The following is a 25,833-nucleotide window of genomic DNA, read 5'->3' on the forward strand; positions in this document are numbered from 1 at the left end:
CCTCCCCCTTGGTAGCCCCAAACTCCTACCCCTTTCTTTAGCTTAGGATGCACATAATTAAATTTGTTTTTCTCCTGCTGATCCATCTTAAGTCAATTTAATTATTAGACCAGCCAAAGAACTTAGAAGAAAGGAAGGGACAATTCTTCTGCCCCTCCACTTTTCAGAAACCAGATGTTGGTTGGGGTGGGCAGGGGGTAAAGAGGCAGGAGTTCAGGGGAACATCCTTCCAGATCATCTCTCGATGGGTAGCTAGCCCGTCCTCCCTCTGCTCCCGCTCCCAGCTGACCGGGGACGACCTCGGAAGAGCCACTGGGACTAAATCCCACCAGCTGGCTTTAGTGGGGCTGCCCAGATGCAAACCAAAAGAGGAGTGGGGGAGAGTGAAGAGAAGGAACTGGAAGTTCTTTTCCCTGTTTCATCTTCCACTTGCCCTGCATCCCATTGGGCTTCTCTCTTTAGTGTTTCTTCGTGGGGGATGGGGCTCCGGCTGCCCGCTGAGTTAGCTCTCTGTCTTGCCCAGCAGCTGGCCTCCTTAATGCCTCCGAGGTAGCTCAATTATCTTGATTGTTTCAGTTTGGGCTGCGGAATGAAACCAGCCGGTCATGAATACACAGAGGATTTATCACTTAATAGCTGCACGGTTTGGGTCATTAAGGAGGAGAGAAACAGCAGAGGGATTGTTAATCTTGCAGAAAATGTAACATGGAGATGACCATTTGTTTCCCGTTGTATCCTTTAAGACTCTCCTCTGTGAAAGGATGGCTTGTGTTTGGCCTTTTTGGCCTTGGGGGTCTGAAGCAGGGGTTTGGGACTGCCTCAGGGCGTGGTGAAGGGAAAGCATACTGGAGGGTTTGGAGCCCCTGAGAGCCAGCTCTGTACTTTGGGTTTTGCATACCCCCTTCAGACTGACCGCCTGCAGGGCCAGGTCTGAGGATATTTGCATGATTGCCTCGGCCAGTATTTGCATTCACCTGGGCCATAGCTCAGCTCCATTCCTTCCCACTGCGCCCCTGTGGCTCCAGAGAGAGGACAGAATTGAGTTTGCCAAAGGGACTCAAAACTCTGAATGCCTTCCTTCATCACATCCCAAACGCCATTCCGGGTCACCTGGTGACTGATGAAGGGCCTTGACTGTGACCTGTATCCGTGCTCCTGCAGAGCAGAACATTTACCCCAAAGCCAGACTCTAACGCCAGGCCAAAATGAATCACTCTTCATTCTGAAACTGTGTACTGGGATTGGGGGTGACGAAGAGGGGTTTTTGAAGCCGGGGAATTCCTTGAGCACCTCCTAGCAGTTGACTGTGTGATTTACCCTGCTTTCAGCCTGTGCCCTTTTCCCGTGAACACCCAGGGATACTAAACCAGCCCTGTGGTGAACGGGGATGGGGGTGGGGGTTGTATGCGCCCCATCGGGGAAGAAGATGAGCAGGCATCAGAGAGTCTCTTATGGATCTTTATAAAGATGCTTCTCCAAAAATTCACCCAAGAGCCTGCTCGAGCATCCAGGACACATAAAAGGGGCACTCGGCCCCCCTCTGAGCCCTCCGATGAATAGCTACCCCTTCAACAGGGAATGCATCAGGACATCATTGACTAAATGGACCCCAAAGCCAGCCTAGGAGAAAGGCCAGTGCAAAAGTCTACTCTCCACTCTCAGCCTATGCCCAGCTGCATTGTCCAGCCAAGCTCCCAGGTGAGCTCTCAACCAACGTGGCGCGTGGTAGGCGAGGAGATGAGCCAGAGCAGCACAGTTGCGGCCACATCAGGCAAGGGTGGGTGACAGCAGCAGAGTAAGCTCCCTCCTTTGTTCCCACAGGTTGCTGGCGAAACATGGAATCCCTCCCTCCTTCCAAGTGGGCGGTGGGCGGAGCTGTCTGTGCCCTGCTCAGCCCCAGTGCAAGGTGCCTGGAGCTCTCTTCCAGCAGCTGCAGGCCTGGGAGTCCCCAAGCAGCCCCCACGTTGTCGGCTGACTCCTCCCACAAGTCCAGGGAGGAGAAACCTCCTTGTCCTTGTGGCCCTCCTTCGTGAGTTTTGATTATTTGCTGATGACATGGTGATGTAGGCAGTTGGAAGTTACAGAAAGGAATTAGGAGGCCAGAAAGCATCCCCCGTGCAGGCTCCCACCATCCCGCGGCGACGACTATTAAAGCAGGAGCGTGTTCTCAGCTGGCCTGTCTTGTTGCACACTGTCCTGCCGCGGTTGCCATCCCACACCTCAGAATGGTAGCTGCCATTTTCTTGTCTGCTTTTCCCCCTTAAGGAGCGTTTTGCCCCATGGCTTTAAGGCTCTGTTACCATCATTGCAAATGGAGGCATCGTCTTTTGCCTCCCACACGCACTGACATTTGCATAATTTGGGGGGAGCATCATTCTTAAATCCTTTATCTTTCAGCACTCAAGGTCGTGGCAGTGTCAAGTGCTGTGGGGTTTCATGTCCTAATAACCCCTTGGGTCTTTTTTGGATGCAAAACCATACCTCCATCCACCTGCCAAAGCCTGGCAAATGTTGATCCTGAGAAATGTCCTGTAGAATTCCTGTTTAAAGTTGGGACATCTTTAGCTGTGTGGCTTCCAAGTCACCAATATGGCCTACTGTGTCCGAGTCCATGATGTCCAACTTCTCCAGGTTTCCCCAGGAATTTCTGTTTCTAGCACCAAAAATCCTGTCTTCCGGGAACTGCCTGGAGAGACTGTCTCCATTTCAACCCAGAAAAGTCCTGTGTCTCCAGAAACCCTTTAGTCCCAGGCAAACAGAAATGCTTGGTCACTCTCCAGAAGATTTCATAAAGCATTGGCTTGTGGAATTCATTTTACCAGGGGCAACTGCATTGTAACAAATGCATCTTCTCTATCCTAAAGCCTTCACAGTCCAAAGGCATGATGGCTAATGATGGAAACACAGGCACTGGGACAAGCTGATGGGAAATCCTGCCCCCCCAGGCCTTTCAATTGTTATTCAATTGACCGCAGGTTTTGCCAGCTTTGTTCCCTCCCAACCCCCCACCCCTGGCCACAGGCGACCTGCAGTGTTTTGTTGCAATTGTTGGGAGCCTTTACCCCCTAGGGTGTGGTTCTCAAGTAGAGGCTTGCATCAGAGTCACCAGGAGGGCTTGTTAAAAGCAGACTTCTGGGGCACCTGAGTGGCTCAGTGGGTTAAGCCTCTGCCTTCGGCTCATGTCATGATCTCAGGGTCCTGGGATTGAGTCCCACATCGGGCTCTCTGCTTAGCAGGGAGCTGCTTCCCCCTCTCTCTGCCTGCCTCTCTGCCTGCTTGTGATCTCTGTCTGTCAAATAAAAAAAGATTTAAAAAAAAAAACAGATTTCTGGGTGCCAGTCCCCAGAGTTTCTGATTCAGGCCGTCTGGGTGGGGCCCGAAATGCGCATTTCTAAGGAGTTCCCAGGTGACCCTGAAGCTGACTATAGTGGTCTCTTGCCCTTACTGAGTGGCAAGAGTACAACACAGCAGGCCCCCTGCCAGGGTTAGGATCCTTGCTTTCAGGCCATCTGGTTTCACAGCCTTAGCTAGTTAACCCCTGGTGCCTCTGGTTCCTCACTGATAAAAATGCAGATAATACGGGACCTGCCTCATCAGATTTTTGCAAGATCAAGGAGCAGTGCCCGGCTGTAGTAAGCTGTGTGAGTGTTTTTGATCATTACCCCCAAGCTCATAAGAGCTGATGAACTATTTTTCTTTAGACTTAAAGCAAGCTGCAGACACCTTGTACTCCTACAGGCATTCCTGCCGTGCCTGGCTGGGCTGGCTTTGCAGCAGCCCTGCTTCCCAGGGGCTGACTGCCCCCTCTGGAGAAGATTGGCTGAGTTAACATTCAGTGTTCTCTCCATCCCACCCTGCGGGCTCTTAAAGAGCTTCCAGAATGTTTTCCGGGAGAATGCCCAGCAGTGTATCCACAGAACAGTCCGAAGTATTTGAATAACACATGGCCCTATAAACTCCGCAGACAAAGCCTTAGTTGTTGAGCAAGAAAGACCACTTAGTAGAAATAGACACATGTGGACTTCCTTGTTTAAGGAGAGATGAGTTTATAGCAGGATGCAAACATTGTGTGTGTGTGTGTGTGTGTGTGTGTGTGTGTTCCTGTTCTCCATTAGGAGGAGTCATTTGGCCCATTGTCGGAGAAGAGCAACAGTCCCCAGGAGGAAAGGAACATCTTTTTTCTCTTCCCCAGGATCAAAGGAACATCTCTTACATCCAAGAACTAGAGTTAGGTGATTGAGTTTTGTGAACACGGAGCCCCTTCCCTGATCTCCATGGAAGATAAATCTCTTTTCTTTCATTTTTTCAAAGATTATTTATTTATTTATTTATTTGAGCGATAGCCCGACAGAGAGAGCACAAGCAGGGAGAGCAGCAGAGGGAGAGGGAGAAGCAGACTCCCCGCTGAGCAGGGAGCCTGACCCCAGGCTGGATCCCAGGACCCTGGGATCATGACATGAGCCAAAGGCTGATGCTTAACCAGCTGAGCCACCCGCATACCCCTATGAACCTGTTTTTTATTGCCATGGATTCAGGCTCCGTTTGGACAAGCCATTGAGGCTCTCCCTGGTGGGTCCTGAAGGGCTATTGCTAGAGAGTGATGCAGGACTGCTGGGAATAGTGGCAAACCAGAGAGTGCAGGGCTGGATTGGAGGGGGCGGGTACAATTTAGAAGCAACAGATGTTTGCCAACTAGAAATTGGACCTGTCGCTGGATTTTAGGAGTTCGGGGGGAAAAAAGAAGCTCAAATTCCAACTTTTAACTGAATAGCCCCTGACTCTTAAATGTTGTCAACCAACTGTAATCTTAAAAAAAAAATCACCATGTGGGGTGCCTGGGTGGCTCATTGGGTTAAAGCATCTGCCTTCAGCTCAGGTCATGATCTCAGGGTCCTGGGGTCGAGCCCCATGTTGGGCTCTCTGTTGAGTGGGGAGCCTGCTTTCCGCCTCTCTCTCTGCCTGCCTCTCTGCCTACTTGTGAGCTCTGTCAAATTAATAAATAAAATATTTTTTAAAAATTACCACGTGAGCCAAACAGATATGTCCACAGCCCAAATGTGCCGACAGTATGTGACCTCCAGGTGATAATGAGAAAAAAAGACAGCAGGGCTTTTAGTGTGGATGGTAAATGGGGTTAGCAGCTGGCGGGCAGGAGAGTCTGTGTGGTTGGGGGAAAAGAGAGATCAGGAGCCTAAGTGTGGTCCTTACATGGAGTAGACATTGCCCGAGAGAGGCAAGGTGAGTGGGCTGCCAAGGACGAGCTCTGTGGAAGGCACCATTTGTATGCAAGAGACATGTTAGATCTAAATCCTTGCCAGCTGACATCCTATCTTCTGTGGTTAGGAATAAGGAGATCTAACTTTTCCTGGACACTTACACTGTGCCAGGCATGGCCGTGAATGCTTTCCATGTAGGGCTTCATTTAATCATCATACTATTTCTGGGAGGTTGGTCTTGTTGTTCTCCCCATGTTCCTTCATTTCACCCATTATCCTATTCTTGCCCCTGTTGACTTCAGGGAACAGTAGCTTTGCTCTGTCTGGACAAGCACCCCAGAAGCCAATGCACTGCTGTGGGCAGAATGCCCAGTTGGTAGCTACATGGATTTCATGCAGCAACAACTCCCCAGTTCTACGAAATTTAGGACTCCTAGCTGGGTGTCCCAGAGGAGCTGCCCAACCTGTTCTCGGAGGCAATGAATTGAACATCTAGGAATATCAAAGTTGAGACAGTGGGAAGTAGCTCCACTATTATACTTGTACCTCCTGTTGTCTTAGAAACCAACAGCAAGGCACCTGGGGGGCTCAGTTGGTTAATTAAGCGTCTGCCTTCAGCTTCGGTCATGATCCCAGGGTCCTGGGATAGAATCCCGCATGGGGCTCCCTGCTCAGTGGGGAGTCTGTTTCTCCCCCACTCTGCTCCTCCCCCTGTGCATTCTCTCTCTCTCTCTCTCTCAAATAAATAAATAAGATAAATAAAATCTTAAAAGAAAGAAACTAACAGCAGAGTCAAGTTCGATGGGAAGGAAGGCATAGACTTTCTCTGCCCTAGAAAGTGACTTCATATAGGACATTGCAGGCAAGGATTTGGGGGGACAGGAGGATAGCATGAAGATGCTAGGGACCCAGAGCAGAACAGAGTGGAAAGAGAAGCTAGAAAGAAGCAAAGATGAAGCTGGCCTGCTACATGAATTTTCTGAAAGCCAACTTTATATGGATGCCATTAGCCTGGCTGGGAAAGAGCCACAGAAGGAAATGGTCCAAATGCTAGACTAAGGCCCCTGGTCTCTTCCCCCGCCCATTTCTTTGTGTAACTACATCCCCCCCCCCCCCCGTTTTTTTGTGTAACTACAGCCTCAGAAGCAGAAAGGGGATTGTGAATCTGGCCTAAGTTCATGGTTTATCATTACCTAAATATATATTTACCAAAGGCTTACCAAATAGGGTTTTTTAAAGCTCTGGGTGATGTCCTGTCTGGTATTTTCTTAGGAAATTGTTGCTTCATCAAATGATGGGTTATTTATTGATGGAGAAAAGTAGCCACTGTTTCCCCATCTTGCTTAGTAACTTTTACTGCACTCCAAATATATTTATATAATGGCTTAGGACTAGTAGTTGCTAAATAATAGGAAATTCTGAGAAGGTTTCAGTATATATGAGATACTGAAACTTTTTAGCTGGGGACAGTTCTGTGTTCACTTTATAACATCAAATTAAAGTTGGTGGACTTTCCCCCCTTGAACTCCTGAATACAATACTTCAGACCCACTAGTTAGTTGGTCATTCAATAACATGTATTGGGTGCTCACTGTTGCCATCATAGTGCCCAATAGCAATAGCTACTAGTTACTGGGGCACCTGGGTGGTGCTATCAGTTAAACATCTGGCTCTTGATTTGTGCTTAGGTCCTGTTCTCAGGCTCGTGAGATCAAGCCTCATGTCAGGCTCTGCACTCAGCATGAAGTCTCCTTAAGATTCTTTGTACCTCTCCTTCTGCCCCTCCCCCCTGTGCTCGTGTGCATGTGTGCTCTCTCTCAAATAAACAAATAAAATCTTAAAAAAAATAAAATAAGAATATAGCTACCACTTATTGAGCACTTAATATCTGGTAGACATTGGGCTATGTAGATTATCTCATTTAACCCTGAAAACCACCCTATCCAGTTAGTGTTGCCACCTACATTTCTTTATAGGTGAGGAAACTGAGACTTAGTTATATAACTTGCCCAAGGCCAGTGTTCCTAAACTGTGGTAATGACTACCACACCCTAATACCAATGAGTGATTTGTGCTAACTGCCACATGTCTGTGACATATGGTCATCTCATTTAATTCTCAATGACGTGAGCTCAGTGCTATCATTATGATTAGCCCTATTTTACATAGGAGGGAAATGAGGCCCCACATAGTAATCTGCCCAGAGTCCACAGCTGGTAAATGAAAGAACTGTGATTTATAGTGGGTCCCTCTAAATAATCAACAAAGCTAAAAGGCAGCCTATGGAATAGGAGATGATACTTGCAAATGACACATTTGATAAAGGGTAAGTACCCAAAATGCATAAAGAACTGATACAACTCAACACACCCAAATCAAATAATACAAGTGAAAAATGGGCAGAAGGCATGAACAAACATTTATCCAAAGCAGACATCCAGACGGCAAACAGATACATGAAAAGATGCTTAACATCACTCATCAGCAGGAAAATGCAAATCAAAACTACAATGAGATATCACCCCACACCTATCAGAATGGCTAAAATCAAAAACACAAGAAATAATAAGTGTTGGTGAGGCTGTGAAGAAACAGGAACCCTTGTGCACTGTTGGTGGGAATGCAAACTGGTGAAGCCATTCTGGAAAATAGTATGGAGCTTCTTCAAAAGTTAATAGAGCTACCTTATGACCCTGCAATCACACTACTGGATATTTACCAAAGAATGTAAAAACACTAATTCAAAAAAATGCATGCACCCCCCTGGATGGCTCAGTGGATTAAGCCTCTGCCTTCAGCTCGGGTCATGATCTCAGGGTCCTGGGATCGAGCCCCACATCGGGCTCTCTGCTCTGCAGGGAGCCTGCTTCCTCCTCTTTCTCTCTCTGCCTGCCTCTCTGCCTACTTGTGATCTCTCTCTGTCAAATAAATAAATAAAATCTTTAAAAAAAAATGCATGCACCCCTATGTTTACTGCAAGATTATTTACAATAGCTAAATTATGGAAACAGCCCAAGTGTCCATCAACTGAAGAATGGATACAGGTGAATGGATACTGATGGAGATACACACACACACACACACACACACACGAATATTACTCAGCCATAAAAAGGAATGAAATATTGCCATTTGCAACAACATGAACAGAGTCAGGTTATAATGCTAAGTGAAATAAGCCAGTCAGACAAAGACAAATACCATATGAATTCACTCATATGTTGAATTTAAGATACAAAACAAACAAGCAAAGGAAAAAGAGAGAGAGAGGAAAAAAAAAAACCATGAAACAGACTCTTAACTTCAGAGAACAAACTGATGGTTACCAGAGGGGACATGGATGGGTGAAATAGATGATGGGGTTTATCGTGATGAACACTGAGTAATGTATAGAATTGTTGAATCACTATCGTACACCTGAAACTAATATAACACTGTACATTAACTATACTGGAATTAAAATAAAAAAACTTAATAAAAAATAAAGTAGGTCTACCTGATACCAGAGGCCAACTCAAAGGTCACCTCCTCCAAGAAGCTTTCCAGAAACTATCTAAAATGTGTTAGGTGTCCGTGTACCATGTTCACATTACACCTTGCTTGCTCTATCAGAACATATTATTAATGTTGTTATTATTACTATTATTATTTTTTAGCGTTTTGTGCAAACACTATGCATACATTATCCCTAGTCCTTGAAATGGTGTATGAAAAAGGCATTATTAGATTTATTAGCTAGGAAACAGGCTCAGAGAAGTTAAGTAACTTGGTCAAGATCACACAGCTAGTGGAGATGGATCTGGGATTCAAAACCAAGTTTGCTGGTCTTCACTGAGTCAAAGCTCATACTTTTCCCACCAAACAGTGCTACCTTTCTTCATTTTGTATTGAAATTATGTTAATGTATCTATATGATCTAATTGGCCAAGTATCAGCACACTTTTTAGGGAAAAGACCAGATAGTAAATATTTGAGGCTTTGCAGGACATACAGTCTCGGCTAGTCATATCATTAAAGCAGGTATAGACAATATATAAGCAGATACATAAGCAAAGAAGTATAGCTGTGTTCCAGTAAATCTTTATTTATGCATACTGAGATTGGAATTTCATATAATTCTTGTGTGTCACAATACATATATTCTTTTTTTAAAAATATTTTATTTATTTTATTTGAGAGAGAGAGAGAGGATGAGTAGGGGAAGGTCAGAGAGAGAGGAAGGGAGAGAAACTCAAGCAGACTCCTCACTGAGTGCAGAGCCCAGCTCAGGGCTTGATCTCACAACCCTGAGATAGTGACCTGAGCTGAAACTAAGAGTCAGATGCTTAACTGACTGAGCTACCCAGGTGTCCCTATATATTTTTTAAATTTTCTTTTCAACAATTAAAAAAGGTAAAGACCACTCTTTGCTCACAGGCCATAAAGAAACAGGCAGCAGGCTGTATTTGGCTACTGGGCCCTTACAATAGACTGGTAACCCCTTGAGGGCAGAGGTTAGTCCTCTTCATTGACTTCTTCAGGATTTCACCCAGTGCCCATAGTTAGGACCTAATAAATACTCGCCGAGAGGCAGAATTCAGTTAGAGCCTAGACTCCAGAACATAGACTTTGCATTGATTTAAATTTCAACTTTTTCAACTTTCTAGCTGGGTGACATTAGGCAAGTCACTGTTAGGTTACTCTCAGTTTCCTCATCCAAAAACTGATACAGGGGCACCTGGCTGGCTCAGTCAGTAGAATATACAACTCTTGGTCATGAGTTCATGCCCCACATTCGATGTGGAGCCTACTAAACAAACAAAATGGATAGAATAGATACAGGTTTCCAGTTATGGAATGAAAGGTGGATCATAGAGAACATAATCAATAGTAGTATAATAGCCTTGTATGGTGATAGATGGTAGCTATCCTCTGGCAATGAGCACAGCATGAATGTAGAGAAGTTGGACACTATGTTGTACACTTGAAACTAATGTAACACTGTGTGTTAACTAGAGTTCATTTTTTAAAAATTTATGAGTAGCCTGGCTCAACCTGGAGAACATGCAGGTAGGGCCTGTAACTCTTGATCTCCCAGTCATGAGTTTAAGCCCCACGTTGGGCAAAGAGTTGACTTAAAAATTTTTTTTAAATGATGGGGCACCTGGGTGGCTCAGTGGGTTAAGCCTCTGCCTTCAGCTCAGGTCATGATCTCAGGGTCCTGGGATTGAGCCCCACATCGGGCTCTCAGCTCAGCAGGGAGCCTGCTTCCTCCTCTCTCTCTGCCTGCCTCTCTGCTTACTCGTGATCTCTCTCTGTCAAATAAATAAATCTTTAAAAAATTTTTTTAATGAAAAGAGAAAAATTTATATTATTAATTTATATTATTGTATTATATGTATTATAATATTATTATGTTACTATAGTAATAGTACTTCCCACATTGGTTATTGTGAGTACTTAATGGATTAATAAAGTACTTACAGTAGTGCCTGGCATCATCATTATCGTTCTTGAAATGAAATAGGACAATCCCATTCCATCTTCAAAAACTTGTAGTGTTACCAGCTAGTTAACCAAATGTAGCACAAAGTAAGTGCGAAATCCTTTGCAAACCAGTGTGTCAACACAATACACTTGGATGCAAAGTGTTGTTTCTGAAAGCTTCCCATCTCCTGTTTTGGACCTGAACTTGGTGACTGTAAGCACTCTTTAGAAGCCTTCTAGGAGGGATCCACAGCAGATGTGGTTTGTTTGTCATGCACAGTGGGCCATTGCTTGTTTATTTCCGGTTTTGAATTTAATATATTTAGGCAAAGCATGCACACTCCACCTCACTGTAGGCACCACTGTACTCTACTGCCTTGAACTTTCAACTTCTCTGCTTAGCCTCTGAAGGCCTTCAAGTGTGAAGTTGCTGCTCTAGTACCTCTACCCAGAGCCTTCATCATGGACCAGCTACCTCAGAGGAACCCTTGACTTTTCCATGTATAAACATCAGCCTGATGGTCTGCCCACCCTTGACAATGGCCTCCTATTTTATTCTCCTCTGCTATTTCTGAACTCATGCTTTTTGTTCTGACCATTCTGGACTCCATTCAGTTCCTCAAAGAAATCATGCTCTCTCTCACCTCCTCTCATTAGCACCCATGGGATCTCTGTGCTTGGAACATTCTTGATCCCACCTCACCAGGTGAATTCTTTCTCATCCTTCAGGACTTTAGCTTAGATGTCATTTTATCCAGGAACCTTTTTCTGATACCCCAAATAAATAAGAAGGGCTCCTCCTCCGAACCCTCTTATCATCCTACACTTGAGTGTCATAGACTGGCTACTTTGTCATGAACCCCATCTTTACTGGGCAGAGGGAGGTCACATTTCTCAGCTTCTCTTGTCAACACATTGGCTTCTAGTCATTTTCTAGTGTGGCTATAAATCCTGCTGTGTGAATAGTCCATGGGCTATATTTGCTTATTGGCCTACAGACGACAAAGGATCCACTGGTAGACTCTGAGGAGGTCTAGGGCATGGTGAAGCCATATAACAGAAAGAGCCTCAATCCTGAGTCTCTACTTGGAAGACAGCTACCTGGCAGAGCTGCTTGACCTGCATTGGCCTGTAACATGAAAGACAAATAAATTTTTATTGTGTTGAAACTCTTATATGTGAGGATCATTTGTTATAGCAGCTAGAATTAATTACCTTGACTAATGTAGCTTTCTTATGTCATAGTACCTAATAATTGTGATTGTGTAATTGCCTGTTTCTTGGTTTTCTTAGTTGCTGAACTGTAAGCTCCATCCAGGCAGAAAGGTTTGTCTGGTGTGTTCTCCACTATCTAGAGTGTCTGGCACGTGCTAATGACTCAATATTCTGTGAATAAATAAATGAACGAGCATTTTATTCCTTTTAGGAGGTATGTTGAAAGAGTGAAAGGGCCTTGCCACTCAACACTGACTGAAGGAGTACTTGCTTTGGAAGTTGCCAAACCACCTAAGGGATGCATTCTGGATCTCAACTCTGGAATCAGCCTTATGGGAGTCATCCCATCACACCTTATCTCTCTATTAGCTTTAGCCATTGGCAGTCTACCAGACCAAAACCTCATGCCAGGGTCACTGAAGACTTCCACATTACCAAAATCAATAGTGTCCTTTTTGCCCTCATTGAACTTGATCCTCCAGAAGTGTTCAACACAGGTTACTGCTCTATCCTCCAACACTCTTCTCCCAGTATCTGTGGCACTATGCTTTTAAAAAATTCACCTATATCTTTGCCTGCTCCCTTACTGTCTGTTTCAAATGTTCCTCTTCTTTCCAATATCTAAATTTTGGAGTGCTCTGGCACTAGTCCCTCGGGCCTCTTCTCCATCCACACTCTTTCCCTAAGCGATTTCCTTTGTTACCATGGCATTAAATATCATGGATTATGTTCATTTCTTTCATGTTCATGTCCCCAGTCCAAAACTCTCTTCTAAATGCCAGGCTCATGTGACTAGCTATTTAGAGATCTACTTGGAGATCTCAGAGACATTAAACTTAAGCTGTCTGAAATACTACTCTACTATGGGCACCTGGTTGGCTCAGTTGGTAGAGTGTGTCACTCTTGATCTCGGGGATCTGAGTTCAAGCCCCACATGGGGGTGTAGAGCTTACATTTCAAAAGAAAAAAAAAATCAAATATGTTAAAGAACTTTCTTCACATTTTAAATGAAGTCCATACACTCCCAGTGGGCTTCAAGGTTCTATGTCATGTGGCTTTTGTCTACTTTTCCCACCTCCTCTCAGGCCACATTCCTCCAGTCCTGCTAGTCATACTGTCTCCTTTCATATCCGTGAACAAGGCAAGCTCTTTCTGTCTCAAGCCCCTAACACTTGCTGGGCCTTCTGCCTGGAATGTGCTTTCTTTCTCCAGCTCCTGGCTGCATTTCACCAGCCCAGTTCCTTCATCAAAACATCCCCGTAAGCAAGTCTGCCTTCCCTGACCACAATTTTCCTCATTCTCTGCAACTGCTCTCCTGTGTTTCCTTCACACACTAATCATAGTTTGAAACTACTGACTTGTTGTTTATTTACTTGCTGAATGACTATCTCCCCCAGTAGTACTTTAAATTCTAGAAGGGCAAAGACAGCATCCATTTTAGTCTCTCGGTGTATTACATAGTATCTAACAAGGTCCTTGACACATAATAGTTACTCAGTAATCTGGGTTGAATGAAATAACAAGCATTTCCACCTAGTTTATGTGATTTGAAGAAGATGATGATAAGGTTGCCTCCAAACTCATTCCAAAAAGTTTTTTCTCTCTCTCTCCATCTCATTCGACTTAGAGCAACATGTGAAACCCCCATTTGAATCAATCCTTTGGGCTAAGGCACTAGCTGGCAAACCACAGCCTGCTAGCTAAATCTGGCTTGCCACCTGTTTTTGTATGTCTAAACTGAGAATGACTTGTATATTTTTTACACATTTGAAAAACATCAAAAGAAGAATATTTTGTGACATGTAAAAATTACATGAAATCCAACTTATTTATTTATTGGAACTTAGCCAATTTGTTTATGAATTGTCTATTGCTAATGGCATGCCACAGGAGCAGAGTTGAATAGTTACAAGAAAGCCCGTATGGCCTAAAATATTTACTATTTGGCCCTTTACAGAGAAGAAGAGAGGTCCAAAGCAAGTACCACTTACCTTCTTTGGGGACAAGAGCTACATTGAAGTTGCCTCAAAATATGGCGCCAAGGAGAGGGAACAGTGGTACTTAGGGAGGAGCCTGATGAATGGATAGTGAGACAGGGGAGGTCTTCCCATGCATGATGGGAGACAGGGAAAAGAGTATTTTCTTGCCTACCCATCCTTCTCATTGCTTGACACTGAACGTGCCTGTAAGCCACAGAGAAGGCAGCCCAGCAGAGGGTAAGGCCCTGCCATGAAGTGGGTCAGGCTTTCTGCTCATGGTTTGCACTGAGATGAACGTGGACAGTACTTGGCAACACTCAGGCTGGGGTACAGTCCACCTGTGACGGAGAACTGGGTGGAGGGTCATTCAGAGGACCATGGAGCATCAGGAAAGCCTTGAGTCCCTGGAAGACAGGGACGCCTCATTCGCTATTTTGCTCTTTGCTCTCCATCATTGAAATCCTCCAGATTTAGGTCTCTAATCACCAAGATGTGAAAAATCTCATTGCTATCAAGTCATCTGTGATGCCCCCAAATTCCAAACTTGATTAGGGTTGGGGTTGAGGCCGAGGTTCTCTGCCCTCACCCTGCTCATTTCCTTCCTTACACCAGGGAAATAGCATGCTCCTGGGCTTCGGGGTGGTTTTTTGGGCCAACTCTCTACTGCGTTAGTTGAGTGTGAGTACCAACCCAGGCTATTGCCCTGCATGCCCACACACTGACACATCTCCCTTCCCCCTTCCAGGCAAATTATTCCCGCTTCTCGGCATGAGTCACCACACAGTGAGAGCTCCCACAAGCCAGATTTTCTGCGTCAGCAGCCCCAACATGCTGTTTTTCTTACAAAGGGTGGGGAACCAGGAGGGAGGGAAGAGAGAAGGTACAAGTGGGGAAATGGAACAAAGTACACAGACCACAAACCAAAGGGGTGACTCTGGTTTTCTACTTCCTACTGGCTCAGAGGGGCCTTTGATGTGTTAGGCAGCCTTCCCCTTGCTACTCAGTTTCATTTCCCTTGCTCTTTATATTCTGTCTATTCCCTCGTGATTGGGGAGCTTATTTTCTGATGTGGTGTTGGGGCTCCAAAGGGATCCCCCCACCCAGAGCCATTGCAGAGGGGATGTAGGGGAAGAGCCCTCTGAACATTCTCACGGACCTAAATAGGTGGCATCCAGTCTGGTAAAGTTAAAAGTACCATTGGAACAATAAACACAGTAGTGAAATCTAGGCACAAGATGGAGAACTCATGACAGCGATGGGACAAGGCGAGCTGCAAGAGTCCATAACCCTCGTCATAACATTATTAATAATTATTATTAAAACACTTTAGATACATATACACATACATACATATACAATGTATTTGATATAATTCTCCAACAACACAATGGGATGGGTACTGTAATTCATGTCATACTCCAGGTGAGAAAACCCAAAACTCTCAGATAAAACAATTGCCCCGGGGCACCTGGGTGGCTCAGTGGGTTAAAGCCTCTGCCTTCGGCTCAGGTCATGATCCCAGAGTCCTGGGATCGAGACCCGCATCGGGCTCTCTGCTCCGCGGGGAGCCTGCTTCCTCCTCTCTCTCTGCCTGCCTCTCTGCCTAGTTGTGATTTCTCTCTGTCAAATAAATAAAATAAAAAAAAAATAAAAACAAACAAACAAAAAAAAAAAAACAATTGCCCCAGCACCTATAGGCTACGAAGTCACAGAGCCAGAATCTGAGCTGAGGGGCCTGGTACTGGATCCCATGCCCTTAGCCGCTCACCTGCTACTCAGGGAAAGTATTAGGTGCTTCAGCATGAATAAATGTGCTGACCCTAGACCTGAGAGCGCCCTCTGGTCAATCCTTTCTGGTTTTTTTTATTATTATTTTTTAAGGTTTTATTTATTCACTTGAGAGAAAGAGAGACAGAGAGAGCACAAGCAGGGTCAGTGGGAGAGGGAGAAGAAGACTCCCCACTGAGCTGGGAGCCCAACATGGGGCTCTATCCCAGGATCTGGAGATCATGACCTGAGCTGAAGGCAGACGCCCAACCTACTGAGCTACCCAGGCACCCCTGGCCAATCCTTTCTTTTTAGAGCAGGCATTCTGACATGAAGCCCTGGGGAGATGGTGGGAAGGAGAAAAGGAAGTAGAGTATGGGTTGCTGTGTGTTACCACTCCTGCACTCCTTTGTATGCCTAGGCATGTGCTTCACTTTGGCAGGGATTGGCACAATCTCAACTGGCAAATCCTTGGAGGCTAGTACTGCACTTTCCAAAGCCTCTTGGGGTAAGAGCTTCAAGCTGTCTGTATCATGGATTTATTATTTCCTACCATCCACCATTCTCTCTCATATGACAGGGTTGTGTGGGCCACTCATACTCTTGGAGGACTGTACACAACATTTGAGCTCAGAAGGGAGGCTTTTTGGTAAGAGACCACGAAAGAGGAAGTGACTCACAAGTGAAGCTTTTCGGCTGGTCAGAATGTTCTGTCTGATGCATTTGACCACTGACAGAGTAAGGAAGGAGTCTATCCTTCCCATCAAAAACAAAAGCTGCCTAGGGCGACTATCATGATGTCCACCGAAACAAAGTTCACAGTCAGAAACTTTCTGGGATTGACTCCCAGACACCACTGCAGCCATGGGTGGCCCAGAATCATGTCATAAGTCGAAGCCGTAATGAAGGAACTTGGCTTCACCAGCACAACCCAGGAGCTATGTTAAATATTCAATGACAAGTCAGGTCCTGGGACACAGCTAGTCTACTTGTGGGAAACAATAATCACTGAACACGGCCATTCTAGAATAGAATATCGATGACTGTCCTATATCCACACAGCTGCAATATGATAGATTGAAGTAGGACACCCATAAGCTGGATAGATGGAAGAATGCCATAAAGACAAGCCAAGTCATGACTTTGAAACACAGATGAGTTGCTGGGGAAAAGTGCAGGGGATGGAAGACTAGGTATGCTACAATTGGTGCTGAGGCTGCTGCTCTTTCTAAGAGCATGGAGAGGACCAGGAGACAAAGAGCTTCAAGTCAAACTCTAGACCAAAGGACAACCTTTGTATAGAGAGTGTGGACAATACTCATGGTCATGAGTATGGATCTGCATGCATAACTATATAAGGGGTATGTGTAGCAACTTGAGGGACAAAGCAGTGATTACCATAAAGAGTATTAACGGTTAATGTTGGTGTAATAAAATTAAGTTACTCACGATTAAATTGAAATGCTTCCTGAACACCAACTATATAGACCCTGCTAACTTCAACTTTGTCATGACAGACAGAAATGTTACAAACCAGCTATGGATTTCTTCTTTTTAAGAAAGACATGATCACCTATAAAAAGAGAGGCTCCTGGCTGGCTCAGTAAGAAAAGTGTGCAACTCTTGATCTCAGGGTCATGAGTTCAAGCCCCACATTGGGCGTAGAGATCACTCACATAGAACCTTAAGAAAAATTAAGATAAGAAGGAAATAAAAAGGAAAGATGGGAACTAAGAATATGAAGCAAGTTTCTTTTAGAATGATGATCTGAAAAAAAGATAATATTTTTTGATCTGCTTCCAACTAAATTTTTCTGCAAAGAATGTTATTGGGTTATTGAGATATTTGTCTGACCAATTACCCTACCTCTCCTGTCTGGCATCCCAGAGGTTCCAGAGGTTCTTAACCTGGGTTTTTAGAGGGCCTATGAGCCCCTTGCAATTCTCTACAGAAGTCTGCATGCTTATGTATGTATTTACAGATGCGTGCACTTTTTCTGCAAAGAGGGGTTGTTCCCCTTTTTAATATTAATTAGATGATCTTGACCTTGGTTGATATTCTTGCCTTTGACCATGACATATTTACCGTCAGCGTCCTTAGAATATACAGTTCTCACAGGAATAATACCCATGCAAAAAACAAACATAGGGGGCGCCTGGGTGGCTCAGTGGTTTAAGCCCCTGCCTTCGGCTCAGGTCATGATCTCAGGGTCCTGGGATCGAGTCCCACATCAGGCTCTCTGCTTGGCAGGGAGCCTGCTTCCTCCTCTCTCTCTGCCTGCTTGTGATCTCTCTCTGTCAAATAAATAATATCTTAAAAAAAAAACAAACATAGAAGATGTAGACTTAATTTCTAGTGTATGAGGCTGATATCTGGGTCCTGTGGCTCAGTACAACTAATTTGTCCCACTCTATGTTTCCATATCATATTTGGTTGGGGAAGAGAATGAACCTACACCTATAAATTACCTATTATGTGCCAAGCACTACCATTCAATTTATTGATTCAACAAATATTTACTGAATGTCTACAATGTTTACATATATTATTTTCTTTCCTAAGCCCTACGTGATGAATATTATTTTCCCTATTTTATGGGAGAGGAACTGAAAGTTCAGGTAGGTTAATTAATTGCTCAGGATCAAACAATGTTAGAGGAGCAATTTGAACCCTGGCCTTGTGGGACTCGAAGAACGAGTTGCCACCCTTGATCCCATTTCACAAATGAAAAAATTGAGGCCTAGGGAGGCAAAATGGTTGACAAGATGTCATAAGTAACAAGGTGAGGGTAATTACTCAGGGCTGCCTCAGGCTTCTCTTCCCTGGGGAAGACCATCTGAGAAGCTAACACCCACAATCCATGTCTGGAACTCTGCCAAGCACTCTGGCACTACTCAGATTGCCTTCCCCAAGGTGACCATGCCCCTCTGCTCTTGTTGCCAGCAGAACTGATAATATTAGATTGCAGGCTTCTCTGGGTGAAGTAAGAAATGGTTTCCCCAGCTTGCCAGCTGCCTTCCTGAATCACCCAAAGCAGACTTTCCTAAGAGGGCAAACTCAAAAGAGTCAGCTGTTGGCAACACAATGGTTTGACCTACCACCAGGTTGTGATGGAAGAGTTTGGCTTTTAGCTAGCCATTCCCCATGTGTAATGGATCAGTGTCTCCCCTTTAGGGGCCCCGTGGAAATCTTAGACATTGACATCTGTTGTTTCTTTTTTACTTTTTTTTTTTAAGATTTATCTATTTAGGGGTGCCTGGGTGGCTCAGTGGGTTAAGTGTCTGCTTTTGGCTCAGGTCATGATCTCAGGGTCCTGGGATCCCACATAGGGTTCTCTGCTCAGCAGGGGGCCTGCTTCCCCCTCCCCCTCTGCCTGCCTCTCTGCCTACTTGTGATCAATTTCTGTCAAATAAATAAAGTATTTTTTAAAAAAGATTTATCTATTTATTTATTTGAGAGAGAGAGAGAGTGCACAAGCAGAGGGACAGGCCTAGGGAGAGAGGGAGGGATTGAAAGAATCTCAAGCAGACTCCCACCTGATGGCTGAGCCTGGAGACCACACCAGGCTCGATCTCATGACCCTAAGATCATGACCTGAGCTGAAACCAAGAGTCAGACACTCAACTAACTGAGCTATCCAGGAGCCCCATATCTGTTTGTTTGTTTGTTTGTTTGTTTTTAATTAGGGCTGCTTGTGGCCCAAGTCACTCCTCACATCAGAGCTGTTAAAGGGTATAGATGTTGACCAACAAATCATCATGGGTACCTTTAGGACCCAGGAGCACTCATACAGAGGAAATAGGGGAGAATGCTTCTGACCCTTTCCAGAGAATATGGGAGATTTATATTGATTCAGAGACCAGGCAGAGTTATTAACTCCAACTTCCAGAGGCTCATGTGAAAGACTTGGCACAGCAGTCACATGTTCTTGGGATCAGAATCACATGCCCACACTCACACCCATGTTTCTACTGCACCCATGACAACAATGGGGTATTGAAATCTTCTGTCTCCTACATACAGTAGCAGTTCTGATTTGCCAAGTGCTACTTCTCTGCTTCTACAGTCCCTGGGAGTCTTCTGCCCAAGTTCTTCAAGCAAGGTTCTAGGGAAATGTAGACACAAACTCTTGTTTTTTCACTCCTTAATATGAAATGAAAATAGTGAGGTTTACTAAGACCTGCAGAGAATTTGCCCTAGGCACTGTACCTCCAAAAGAAGGCTCTAAATCACAAGGCAAACAGGCAAGAAGGTAGGAGTTAGGCATTTCCTAGGCTAAGGACATCACCGGCACACTTTGAAATGTTGACCAGGGGCTGCCTGGGTGGCTCAGTGGGTTAAGCCTCTGCCTTCGGCTCAGGTCACGATCTCAGGGTCCTGGGATGGAGTCCCGCATCGGGCTCTCTGCTCAGCAGGGAGCCTGCTTCCTCCTCTCTCTCTACTTGCCTCTCTATCTACTTGTGATCTCTCTATATATATCAAATAAATAAAATCTTAAAAAAAAAAGAAATGTTGACCAGTTACAATATCATTACCATCAAGGTAAAAATACCCTGTTTACTATACCATATTCTTTTTGACTCTAAAATTTCTCAGAATCACCATGATATTTATGGAACCACCAGGTATGCATCGTTGGAAGCCTGAACAATTTAAGTACATCCCTTGCTGAATGACAACCTTGAAAAATCCAGTGTCATCTCATCTATTTCTAGAAACCTAATCTACCAGAAAGTTGTGCTCTGGATATGGTCAGCACTTCTGATTTTCCAGTGGTGACAAACTCTGTTCACCCTACCCCAGTCCCCATGGTTGTGATCATGGCCCAGAGTAGCTGGTTGAAAAACCAATAAGCACATCATTTGACCAGGCCTTAGCTTTTAAAATTAGGTGTAGGAAAAATGGAACCGAAGTCTCTTGTTTTTCAGAGGAGAAAGTCAACCTGTCTTCTACTTCTCCAGAGCTGTGTTTGCTGCAGAGCTGGAGGGGAGGAGAGGAAGAGAGATTTAGATATGACATCTTGGATGCTTTGGAGATTTTTTTCAGCATCTCTGAATCTAGACTTAGTGGCAACTGGTATTGCATTTTGTCCTGATGGCCATCTGAAGATTCCAGTGATGGGTAAAGAGAATCAAGTCCATTGTCTAGACTCCATTCTTCAAGGCAACACATACTCTTTGTGTGTCTTCTGTATACAAGGCACGTAGTCTCCTGAACATAGGTCTGCAGATATATCTGTTCTCTCTCTCTCTCTCTCTTTTGTAGTCTCCCTTATGGTACTTGCTCTTTCTCACAAACAAGCAAGAAGAGATAAACAGCATGAATGCCACTACATGTAAGGAATATCCGTTTTAACTTTCTACTCACCATATGACTTAGAGAATATTTCATGGAACTTACTTACCCCGGATGCCTGGAAGAAGTGTTACTGGGTCTGATTCACAGGAGGTTTTTAGCTGAATTGTACAGTAAGTGAAACAACTATTTTTAATCTGAAAAGCCAGGATTTTCCAAACCCAGACATATAACAGTATTTTTATCTACAGCTCTGATAACAACTCATCAAACACAAGAATAATGAATTTTCCCTTCAGATAACTGCATATCTAAACACTAAGTATATGTAGTAATTCTTAATTATGAATCCAACATTGATGTGTACTTGCCAAAGACCCTGGGGACATTTTGCTAGGAAATATGAACCTTGAAGTTGCAATTCACATCATTTATGCAGTTGGCAGGCAGAAGTTAGACTTGAAAGCCAAGAGTTCAGGAACTCTGAGTATAGTATAGACCACAAGTGTCTTTCAAGTAGAGGAACCTGGTGGGGCAGGAAGGTACCCACCTTACCTCATTCTACTATTTTGCCAAGATAAGCACCTCTTTGAAAATCAAGGGGAAAGGTCAAATTACTTCTGGGTAAGGTTCCTTTAGAAGTTCATTCTTTGGCTACACTCTTTGCTTTCGCAAGCTCATTGTGCAATTCCATAATTCAGGAGAGGCGGCTGGTGGAGAAATGTCATGGGACCTCACTTGAGTGTGTATGTGTGGGATTTCCACTTGGTGGGTTCAGACCAAATTCCAGGAAGGAAACATGCCTTTACTTAATGGAATTCTATGAACATGTAAGCCGAGCCTTCAGGTTCAGAGGGAAAAAATGAGTCATCAGAATGTGGACGAGATGCCACTGCAGTCCTCCCCCTACTGCCACCTTTCTTCTGGCTTTTTCTTGGTGATTCCTTGGCATAAGGGACTGAGAAGCAGACATAAGGAGATGTCCTTGAAAGGTGTGGTCCGTGTGTATGGCTGAAGTACCTCATGTTCCCCACCCCTTTACGTCCTCCACTCTCACTGACCCCCATTCTCACCTCTCAGCCTGACGCAAGAAAATCATGCAGTGAGTAAAACCATGAGTCACTTGAAAAGCAACCCTTTAGGGCATCCTTAATACAGTCTGAGGCTCAGATCGTTTAGATCATTATGCTCAGAATGATGGTGGTGGATTAAGAACACTCTACTAGGTCTTCTGACTCATCTTTCTCAGTAGCCCTGGAGCGATACTACTCAGAGCTTGAGGCTCCTCAGCTCAGGGCACAAAGGAAGTCGAGGGATGTTTCCTGTTTATTACACATCAGGATCCTGGAACTTTGTTTCTTCTCTTTGTCCAAACCTACTAGCACCTGCTCAAGGAATTTCTTCACTGGCATGCTACCGCCCCACTCCCCAGGAACCGTGGATCCACATACCATTCCTTCCGAAGAAGGAATTATGTTTATCAAAGTGAATGTGGCAAATAAACATGGAGAGGGGGCTTGGAGGTCAGAGAAAGGGAGAGGTTCTCCTGAAGGGGTCTATGGAGCAAGGGTAGGGAGGACTCATTGGAAGGGGAGGGTGCTATATTTAAGCAGCCAGCATCAACTTAGCAACTGATTGTAACATATTCATGGGCACATTGATCTTCGTCTTACCTTAGGCTGGTGAAGCCTCTAGCTTCTTTGCCCTCCTCCCACCTCCATTCCACCAGTCACCTGGTCTCTGCTGCGGGGTGGGAACTCCCAGAGTCCAGCGTCAGGGCAAACATCCCATTAGCCATACCCTGGGGATGTTTTGGGTCACCACCCTTTCAGAAAGGCATACCTCAAGAGGGGAGGGGGGTTTGGAGGAAGAGCTAGAGAACACAGTAGAAAGAGATTAAGGGTATAGGAGGGGGAGGGGCTGACATATGGCAGAAAGGAGATGTGATTAAAAAGATTAGCTGCCTTTCACTCAAAAAGGCTTGGGGGAGGGGAATGCATTAGAAAGCTATAAAATCACAAAGAGCCTCTTGCAGTGAACAATAGATTCCAAAAGAGAAAAAAAGAAGAATCCCCTTTAAGTTTCTAAGATGAGTTGAAGCCAAATCAAGGAAAGTCTGATTTTACACAGTGGGGAGGAAATTTAGGGAATCCATTACCATGAGAAATGTCACAAGCTGGCAATATGGATCATGTCCCACACCCCTCACAAAGACAGAGAAAGACTCACCATTAACAAACCCACAATGGATTATTAAAGGAAAGGGGGGAGGGCATTAGGAGGGCACATCCCAGAGGCTGACCTCAGGCCTCTCTCAACCCATCTGTTGGAGTTCTTGTGAAAGATAAAATCCCTGAGCTGAAGAAGGGGTTCTGGCCCAGCCTTTCCCATTCTTAGATTCTCATACAATATAGTGAAGGTCTATTTGCACTCCCAACACCCTTGGTTTCCAGATTCTGGGGGAGTATCAAGCTACTGAAAATTATATCTTCTAGATGGCTTTTGAAGATGTTCCAAATAAAGGGGGCCTGGGTGGCTCAGTCAGTTAAGTGACCAGACTCTTGATTTTGGCTCAGGTCATGATCTTAGGGTTGTGGGACTGAGCCCCGAGTCAGGCTCCATGTGGGGCGTAGAGCCTGCTTGAGATCCTCTCTCCCTCCCCACTCCCTCTCTTAAAAAAAGATTTTCCAAATAAAAGTTCTACAATCTACCGTGTTATAAATAACTGAACTCGGAGCCATAAACATCAGTTATACAAACATCCTGGCCTAGGTCATAAAAGTGATTTATCTGAGCCCAAATGAAATCAGGCTCAAAGACGTAAGAATAGGACTAAAAGTGGAAACCTACAACACACTTCACTCCAGCTAAAGTGAAGGGAAGGTTTGGGGCAATTACCTGGCTCTTTGGAAAACTCCACAGGCAAATTTGAGCAGGGCTGATTTCAGAAGGCCAGCAGCTCTTCTCAGGAGACTGTCACTTCTGTAGGTCACAGGGAGATGAGTAGCAAATGGAAAGACAAGAAGAGGGACTTGGTTAATTCCTATCTCACCTTGTCAGTCTCTCCGTCTCTCTCTGTCTTTTTCTTTGTCACTCTGTCTTTGTCTCTGCCTTTATCTCTCTCTCTCTCTCTCTCTCTCTCTCACACACACACACACACACACACACACACACACACACACACACACATGATGCCTAGCATATGGGAATGATGAGGGGCAGATGTTAGATGAGGAGCTAACTACTTACAGACTGCTGAATTCTACCCTGTCACAGGTAATCCCAGAAATACGTCTGCCAGGCGACCTGAGGGCACTCCCAACTTCAGAATGGCCTCACACAAAGGCAAGATGGTTATGATGCCCTTTCAGGGTTGACAGCACTGTAACCACTTTTAGATGTCATGGAAGAATTTGAAGATTTGCCTTGGGGCTGCCTTTAGATTGGCCAGCACATTTTTTAGTCACTGGAAGTAGCTGCCAAAGGACATGTGAAAAATGGATGGATAGTTTTGGATGATTTTAAGGAACGGGCAGGGGGGCCTGTCGAAAGTGCAATTGCATTTTATTTTTCAGATTTCTTGCCAAAGGCAAGGCCATTACCTTTGCTGGGGGCAAAACCAGTTAGTTTCCATAACTGAGGCCAAGCAAGCTATTAGAAGCCGTGCCTGAATATTGTTGCTGAGAAAACAGAATTTTTACCAAGAATTCCAGGAAGCCAAGATGTTTCTGGGTAAGGTATAAATCACAGAAAAAACAAATCTAGTCTTTTCAGAGCAAATGGTGATGTAATCGGGCCAGTAGACCAGAAAGCCTTTGTTCTCTTCAATCTGCTTTAAACTGTCCATTTAAAGAACGAATACTATATCAGAAACACCTTCTCTGAGGCCCTCAAGGGGTGAGTAGGGAAAGTGAACCTCCACCCTTGGATCAAAACTACTAAGGAGCAGCCTCCTTGTGACCTGGGAACTTTCTCTCTCCAGGAGGGGGTCCTCCTCTTCCTGAACACCCCATCTGACTTCTTGAAGCCAGGTTTCTTCCCAGAACTTTATTACCAGGAGCTCTATGCCTGACAGAAGATGCATTTCTATTAACTTCATGTCTGTTTCTGTCATCATCTTTAACCTCATCAGTAGCATGAGTCCTTAAGGTAAAATATATATATATATATATATATATATACATATATATATATATATTATTATGTTATATATATTAGCTGTGCACACACAAAAAACCCATAAATGTACACACACAAAATAGGCACACACACAAAGTGTAAAGAAGAAAATTCTAAGTAGCTATAGACTCACTACTCTAAGAGTGCCACCATGGACCACACAGTGGTTTTGATTTTAATTTAATTTAATTTAATTTTTTAAAATTTAAATCCAGTTAGCCAACATATAGTACACCATTGGTTTCAGATGTAGAGCTCGATAATTCATCAGTTGCATATAACACTCAGTGCTCATCACATCACGTGCTCTCCATAATGCCCATCACCCAGTTACTCCATGCCCCCCATTAATTTTAATTTTAATCTTAAGGCTTAGTTCCATTTGTTTTGCAACTTTAACCATCTATTTGGTTCAAAGCTCTTGTCCTCCTCACTCCCTCTCCGTGCTCCATGCCCTGACCTCTTTGTGGTGCTTATCCTTCTGGCGTTGGAGTCAGAAGAAGGAAAGAGAGAAAGCAAGTTCACAGCCATGGAGATCATCGCTTGCTATCTCTTTTCAGTAAGTTTGCACTTGGCCACTGCTGAGGAGCTCAGTGCTCAGCAGCCCCCTGACACACTGATGTTCCTTGAATCTTCCAGCTAGTGGCTTCTTTCTGCATTCCTCTGATGCAGATGTCTCTTGACTCCATGGTGTGTGTGTGTGTGCGTGTGTGTGT

The sequence above is a fragment of the Meles meles genome, chromosome X (genome assembly GCF_922984935.1).
Source record: "Meles meles chromosome X, mMelMel3.1 paternal haplotype, whole genome shotgun sequence".
Taxonomy (NCBI): Eukaryota; Metazoa; Chordata; class Mammalia; order Carnivora; family Mustelidae; genus Meles; species Meles meles.